Below are 7,353 nucleotides of genomic sequence, written 5' to 3' on the forward strand. Positions count from 1 at the left end.
GAGGCATAGTCTGTGATGGCATTTTATCAGAAGCAGCGAAAGACTGGACAACTCCAAGGTTGGGGGGAGGGCAGTCCTTCATCCCAGAGCTAGATTGCACGACCCCTTGGACCCTGAGTCCCAGCCCTGCCTGCCCTGACCCTGAGAGGAGGGAACCACTGAAACCTCAGACTAAAGTCATGATTAGGATTAAAAGGGTCCCTGAGAAAGCCCCAGCTGGCTATGAGTAAGTTGTGATGGCCACTACAGAAAGGTTCTTAATGTATCCAGCCCACGTGGCCCCTCTTGGGTCCTCTCTGCAGACATGGGAGGGGGCTGAGGCTAAGCCAGGAGGAGTCAGGGGGTGAGGTGGGAGGAGGGGTGGAGGGGAAGGACTTGGGGGGACCATTCCTGAAGCATCCATTCCACGGCTTCTAAGAGGTAAAAGTTTAAGCTGAAAAACATCTACTAAAGAAAAGCTACTGGAGTTAACACAAGTCTAAGAGCTGCTGATGCATTTAGTCAGTCAGTCAGTCAGTCAGTCAATAAGCCTTGATTAAGCACCTACTATGTGCCCAGCACTGTGCGGTGACAGCCACCAGGCCTGGGCCTGAAGTCTTACCTGCCCAGTAGGGCCTCCCAGCGCTCGGCTCCATGGGCCCAGCCTTGGAAATAGAGCCCAGGCCCCTGCTCCACCATCAGGCATCAGCTGAGCAGGGGACAAGCCAAATTGCCCGAGTGTTGGCAAAGGGCCCGGCCTGGACATGAGGGAGCCACAGACAGACAGCCCTCACCTTAAGGAGCTTCCACCCAAGAGAGATGCCAAGAACACAAGCATTTATTGAACTTGTACTATGTGCCGGGCAACCTGCTTAGCATTTATCTGGCTGGATCCTCAACAACCCCGGGAGAGACATGCTATGATTATTCCCTTTTTACAGTTGAGGAAACTGAGGCAGGCAGAGGTTACGTGATTTGCTCAGTCACACAGCTCGTAAGTGTCTGAGGCAGGATTTAAACTCAGATCCTCCTGACTCCGGGCCTGGTGCCCTGCAGAATGATTTTGGGGAGGGGTCACTAAAGCCCGGGAGATAGGATCAGCTTCTAGAGGGAGCGTCTATCAGCCCCTGAGCTGAGCCTTGAGTGGATCGAGGCTTTCCAAGAAGCAAAGGAGAGAAAAGCAGGCACTCCTGGCATGGGGGACAGCCTGTATAAAGGCAGGGGGGTGGGAGATGGAGGGCCATGTGTGAGGAATGGACAATGGGTCATCGCAACCAGAGCAGTTTGTGAAAGGGTGGCAATAGTGAAGGGCTGGCATCTCCCTGCAGAGGCCACCCTAGGAAACCGCTGATGCTCCTTGAGTGATGTGGTCAGACCTGGCCGTCTGGGGAAGGCCAGAGAGGAGGCCACTGCCCAGAGGGCAGGGAGAGGCAGGAGGGCTGGGGGGAGGGGAGGCCCAATCTAAGGAAGGCCTGGGGGAAATGGGGCAAATAACAAAGAAAGGCAGAGAAGGCCTTCGGAGTCAGCCCTGTGTAGCTGCTGGTGAGCTCATACATACAAGGTGTGGTTGTACTTGGCAGGGGTCAAGAGTTGTGTGTTCATATTTTTTCTTATGGGCAAAAAAAAAACCACTAGATTTATTCTAAAAGTACAGTTTTCATACATGAATAATACAACTATTCAGTGAAAAAAAACGATGTTCTTGCCCCTAAGTATTTTCAAACTGCATCATTGAAAGTGTTGCCCCGGAGGGGATGCAGGAGATGGGCCATGCTCAGAGAGGTCTGGACCGGAAGTCTGAAGTCCTGGATGCCATTTACTGGCTCTGATCCTTGGATGATGAGGCCCTCTGCCTCAGCTTCCCCATCTGTGAAATGAAGGTATTAGACAAGGTGATTCCAAAGTCCCCTGCACCCTGAGTCCTTGGTCTGTTGCCCTAACTCCCTTGTAGAGTAGCCGGGCTGAGGTGGGGCCCAGCCGATGGAAGGGATCGGGTTAGAGTGTGGGGATGAGAGGGCGATAGGACAGAGGACAAAGGACAGAGGATAGAGCAGACCCCACTGACAGGGTTAGAAGTAGTTGGGGGGGCTGCCCTTTATGGAGCCCTCAGAAAAGAAAAAGTGAGAGTTCCAAAACAAAGGGCAAAGGGCAGGCTGTGAGGAGGTGCCACAGTGAGCGGCCTGCCTCCTCCTGCCTCCTCCTGCCACGGCACCTTACAAGTACGGCACATTTTCACAGATAAGATCTCAGGGCACCCGCGCATGCGTGGGCACACACACACACACACACACACACCCTTTCAGGGCTCTCAGAGCCAGCAGGGTCCTTAGAGCCCAACTAGACAAACCCCCTCATTTTGCAGTTTAGGAAGCTGAGGCCCAGGGAGGGGAAGTGGTTTGCCCCAAGATACATGGGTAGCAGCAGCAGTGGGATTTGAGCCCAAGTCCTCTGGCTCAGAGCTACTCTAGCCCTTTGCCTCCCTCACCAATTCACATTGCAGCTTGAGCCAGGAGAAATTGGGACTGTGAGAGCTGTGGCAGGGCTGAATGAGGCTCCAGGAAAGGAGAAGGGAGGCTCTCTGGCCTGGAATGTCCTCCAGCTAAGCTGACCAGGCGTGGGACGCCACACCGGCCGGCACATCATAGGCACTTCATACTTCTCTTCCACCTCTCATATTCCGTGATTCTGAGATGACCCCACATGCTGCCCAGGACCAGCTCTGGGCCTTACACAGACTGGACTCACCCTGGGGTGCTGAGCCCCCACATTCCAACCATCTCTCCTGCCTCCCCTTCCCCTCTGGGGGCATCCTCTCCAGTGCAGTGTCATGGGCCTTCCGGAGCTCAGACATAGATGGCGGCTCCGTTGCCATAGTCACTTCCCAGAGACTAAGTCTCCATGGCAACCTAGCCAGGAAGCAAAGTGAGGGTCACACAAGGTAAATCCCTGGGTTGATAGAGCCAAGAACCCAGTACATTCCCCACCCACCCACCCAGTGGCTGCGGAAGCTGCTGAGCTCCCAGGCTGAGATCGTGGGCGATGGGTCCACCCACATTACATCAGCATCATGATGTACAGTGGTAAGGGAGGCAGGAGACTTCCCCAGGCCCATCATCATCGCTCTAGAGCTGGAAGAGACCCCAGATGCCTACCCCTCATTTTATAAGTGGGGAAACTGAGGCCCAGAGCATTTAGTCACACAGGCGGGATTTGGACCCAGATCCTCTGATTCAAAAGTCAGTGTTCTTTCCATCATATTTGAAGCTTTTCTTAGGACCTGGTAGGGTTGGTTTTCCATTGGGGCAGCATTTGAACCCTATGGAAAGGCAATAAAATGGGATTTTAGCAAAGGAATTTTATCCTCTCCAACTCTGAGCTCCTCAAGGGGAGGGACTGGCTTTTGCCTTTCTCCGCATCCCCAGCACTCAGCACAGTGCCTGGCACAGTAGGTGTTTAATAAAATTTTGATGACTGACTACAGTTCTAAAATCAGAGTCTCCTATGTACCTGATGTCAAGTTAAAGGTGAGAAAGACGGAGTCTGTTTCTTTAGATCCTTAGATCTCCTGAAATCTTGGCCAAGACTTACTCCATGAACATTCTTGTCTGGCACTGTCCATCCTGCCGACTGAGTCATGCAGCACACCCCATTCCCCAGCACACTGCTTTTCTGGCTCTTAAAATCACAAAGAATGTTTCAGGGCAAAAACATCCCCAACTGGCAAGCACTCTGGATAATTTTGGAATCCCAAATAGTCATTGGCATTTGTCCACCTTCGGGAAAATAACCACTCCCCAATTTGCAGTTGCAAACTAAAATATATTTTCTAATTTAAAACCTCCATTTGATACATAGCTGATTTGGAACAATATCCTGCAAAAAAAAAAAAATGAATCCCTATGAGGATTTCTCTCCTAAAACTACAGGTTGCTATCTAGTCATTGCTATTAATGGTGCATAAATTCTCCAAGAAAGAAGCAAGCCAAGTCAAGAAGAATTTATAAGGGTTACTCTAGGCCAGGCTCTGGGAATACAAACACAAGCAAAAAAAAAAAAGAGTGCCTGCCCTCAAGGGGCTTACCTTCTAATAGGGGACACAACCCACAAAAGGACATGAAGGGCAGTGGAGGTGGGGGTGGAAGGTGAGTAATGAAAGGCCCCAGATTTCAGTCTAGACTGTTCTCTTAGATAGCCCAGCTTGAGGAAAAAATCTCTCTCTTACAGGCAAAACCTGGCTCTCAGCATACTTGGGGAGTCACTGAATCCCTAATAGCACAGCTGAGTCCAACTCCATACCGCCTAATGAACTCTTTAGCCCCCAGTATGTGCAGGTCTCTGAGTAAGAGCATTTCATATATAAAGCAGCTAGCAGGTGCAACAGACAGAGGGCTGGACCTGGAGTCAGGAAGGTACGAGTTCAAATCTTGCATCAGATACTTATTAGCTGTGAGACCCTAGGCAAGTCTTCTAATTTCTATCTGCCTCAGTGTCCTCAACTGTAAAATGGGGGGTAATAAAGCCACTACCTCCCAGATTTGGGGGAGGACGGGATGAGATAATCTTTGTAAATCATTTTGCAAACTTTCCCATTTCATCGTTGTTGTTGTTGTTTTTTCATAAAAAGGCTCCTAATGACATGTGAGAGGGTAAGCCAGGTGAGGCGCTAAAAAAGATAATAGCTGCCCGCTATCTAGAATCATGGTAGCGGGGGAGATTCCAGCCCTATGTGCCTTTGATGCAAACCCACCCCGTCAATGTTCCCTGGGGCTCCATTCTGCACCCTCTTCTTTTCTCTCTCTATACCCTCTCACTTGGTGACCTCATCACTGCCCATGAATTCTTCTGTCATCTCTATACAGATGGCAGCTTCCTAATCTCAACATCAAGCTCTATTGTCTCTTACACTTACAGTTGCTTTTTCAACATTCTCAACTGTGTGACATCTAGGCATTTTTTAAAAAAGAACCCATGGACTTTCATTGTTGATGTGATTTTTCTCTGAACCCCACCCCTCATCCAAACTTCACTCTTGCCATCCTTCTGCAGACCCAGCTTCTCAGCCTCAACATCCTAGCTCAGGTTTCCATGGGAGAAAGGTCAGAAGGAAAGAGAAGTTTCCATAGGAATAAAAAGGAGAAAGATATTGCATAGATGACTTGAAGGGATTTCACCTGGTGAAGTAGGTCAGAGGTTAAATGTGGGGAGGAGAAAATTTGGAGAAAATGAGGAAAATTTGAAAGAGAACAATCTCTAGGCTCAGATATTGATTCAGTTGCAACTTCTGGGCTAAAATAAATAAATAAATAAATAAAAGCATGATCAGAATGTAAAAGGATGAAAGAAGCTTAAGGAGAATAAGTTGAAGGGGAACATTCAACAGGAATGGGAAGGCAGTTGACAAGATCTGGCAGGAGAGGTTTTAAAAAAAACAGTAGAACAAAGAAAAGGTAAAACCAATTGATGACACCAGCAGGAGAACTGAAGCAATGATCTGCCCTGAGGGTGTGACATTTAATTCTGCTACAATTTTTCACTGATGCAAATGTTGCAAACCACCTTGGAGGAGGACTTGAGTTACTGTTACATATGTCCCAAGCTAGGCTGAGCATCTTCAGACTACAGTTTGTTAGGGAGGATGAATGGTGCTAAAGGAAACAGACATGAGGCTTCAATGGGAAAAGGGGGATCTGGGGCAGGGGAGGAATGAAGATGACCCCCATGGGGCTGATGAGTAGTGGAAGCATGAAGAAAAGGAAGGACAGATGTACAATTTGAGCCTAAGAATAGATTTGAGGCTATTTCTGAAGAGCATGGAACTGTTTGCTCTGTAAAGGGGGAAGCTGATCAGCCTCTCAAGAGTGACTGAGGAAAGTCACAGAAGCTGTCAGGAGAGATCATTGTGTAAAGGCTAGAGGAAGAAGAGAAGGGGAGTGCTAGCTAGCTCAGGGGCTCCAAGGCAGCTATTTATCAACCTGATAACAACCATGGAGACAGCTATTGCCATCCCAGGAAACCCAGGACATGTATCCAAGATGGAACAGAAATTCTCCCAAGATTTATCAAAACCAATGAGAACTGCATACTTCTGGTGATTTATGTGGGTACAGGTGACACCTATAACCTATTGCTAACAATTACAAAGTTTTGGGCAGAAAACCGAAGACCACAGGTTGTGTTTTCCTCACTTCTTATTGCTCACTCATTTTTCAGTCATCTCTGGCTCTTTGTGAGTCCATTTGGGGCTTTCTTGACAAAGATACTGGAGTGGTTTGCCATTTCCTTCATTTGATAGATGAGGAACTGAAACAAACAGGGCTAAGTGACTTGCCCAGGGTCACACATTTAGTAAGTGTCTGAGGACAGATTTGAACTCAGGAAGATGTATCTTCCTGACTCCAGGCCCAATATTCTCTCCACTGCACCACCTAGCTGCCTGCATTTTCCTCACTGCTGCCCATTAAAAAAGGCAGAGGCTGCTGAAAAGAAAATTTAGTTTAGGAAGTAAACAGCTGGAAGAAGGTGGGGTCTGAAAATGGAATTTAGATTTCTGTTCCATGGCTTAAAATAAAGTAATGACAGATTCCTGACCAGAGATTAAATACACATCACAAAAGCTGGTCAAAATGTTTTTGCCAGATTTCTTTCAAATCTAGTAAAATCAGCCTTAAACCAAAATGAATGGGGGAAGGAAGACTGCCTGCATGTATATAGTCCCTGACCCATATACCATGGACAGTGGCTGCAATGAAGGAAGAAGACTAAAGAGTGGGATACCTGCCGGTTCACAGAGGACAAAACCCAAGAAACTATCTAATAGTAAAAGTCAAAATCTTAAATGTTTACACACAAATTCCTAAAGTCTGGACAACATGCAAAAGGCACTAGAGGTTCTAACACAGGGAGAAAATAGGACCTTATAGGAATCACTGAGACAGTTGGATGAAACTCAAGGCTGGGCTATGAGTATATTTTATTCAAAGGAAATAGTGTGTGTAAAAAGGTCTTAGCAGAGCATCATAAAATAAAAAAGTGAAGAAATGTGAAGTTTTTCATGTGAAGAAATCCAGGAACTAGGGGCAGGAGGAACATGATGGAGATTATTTGGTTGTAGGTCAATGGTGGGAGAAACAAAAAAGCCTTTGTCATTGGAATATGCTACAGATTACCTGGACAGAAAGAAAAAATGATGAGGTATTTGGAGAAGTAGATCCCATGCCACAGAGGCATGATATAGTAGTAATAGAGAGAAGACTTCAGTTATCCAACCATCTGTATCCAACTATCTGCTATGTGCTGGATGCTGGAGCACTCACTCGCACTCTCTCTCCTCTCTCTCTCTCTCTCTCTCTCTCTCTCTCTCTCTCTCTCTCTCTC

The sequence above is a fragment of the Vombatus ursinus genome, unplaced genomic scaffold (genome assembly GCF_900497805.2).
Source record: "Vombatus ursinus unplaced genomic scaffold, bare-nosed wombat genome assembly UNPS02010193.1, whole genome shotgun sequence".
In the NCBI taxonomy this organism is placed as follows: Eukaryota; Metazoa; Chordata; class Mammalia; order Diprotodontia; family Vombatidae; genus Vombatus; species Vombatus ursinus.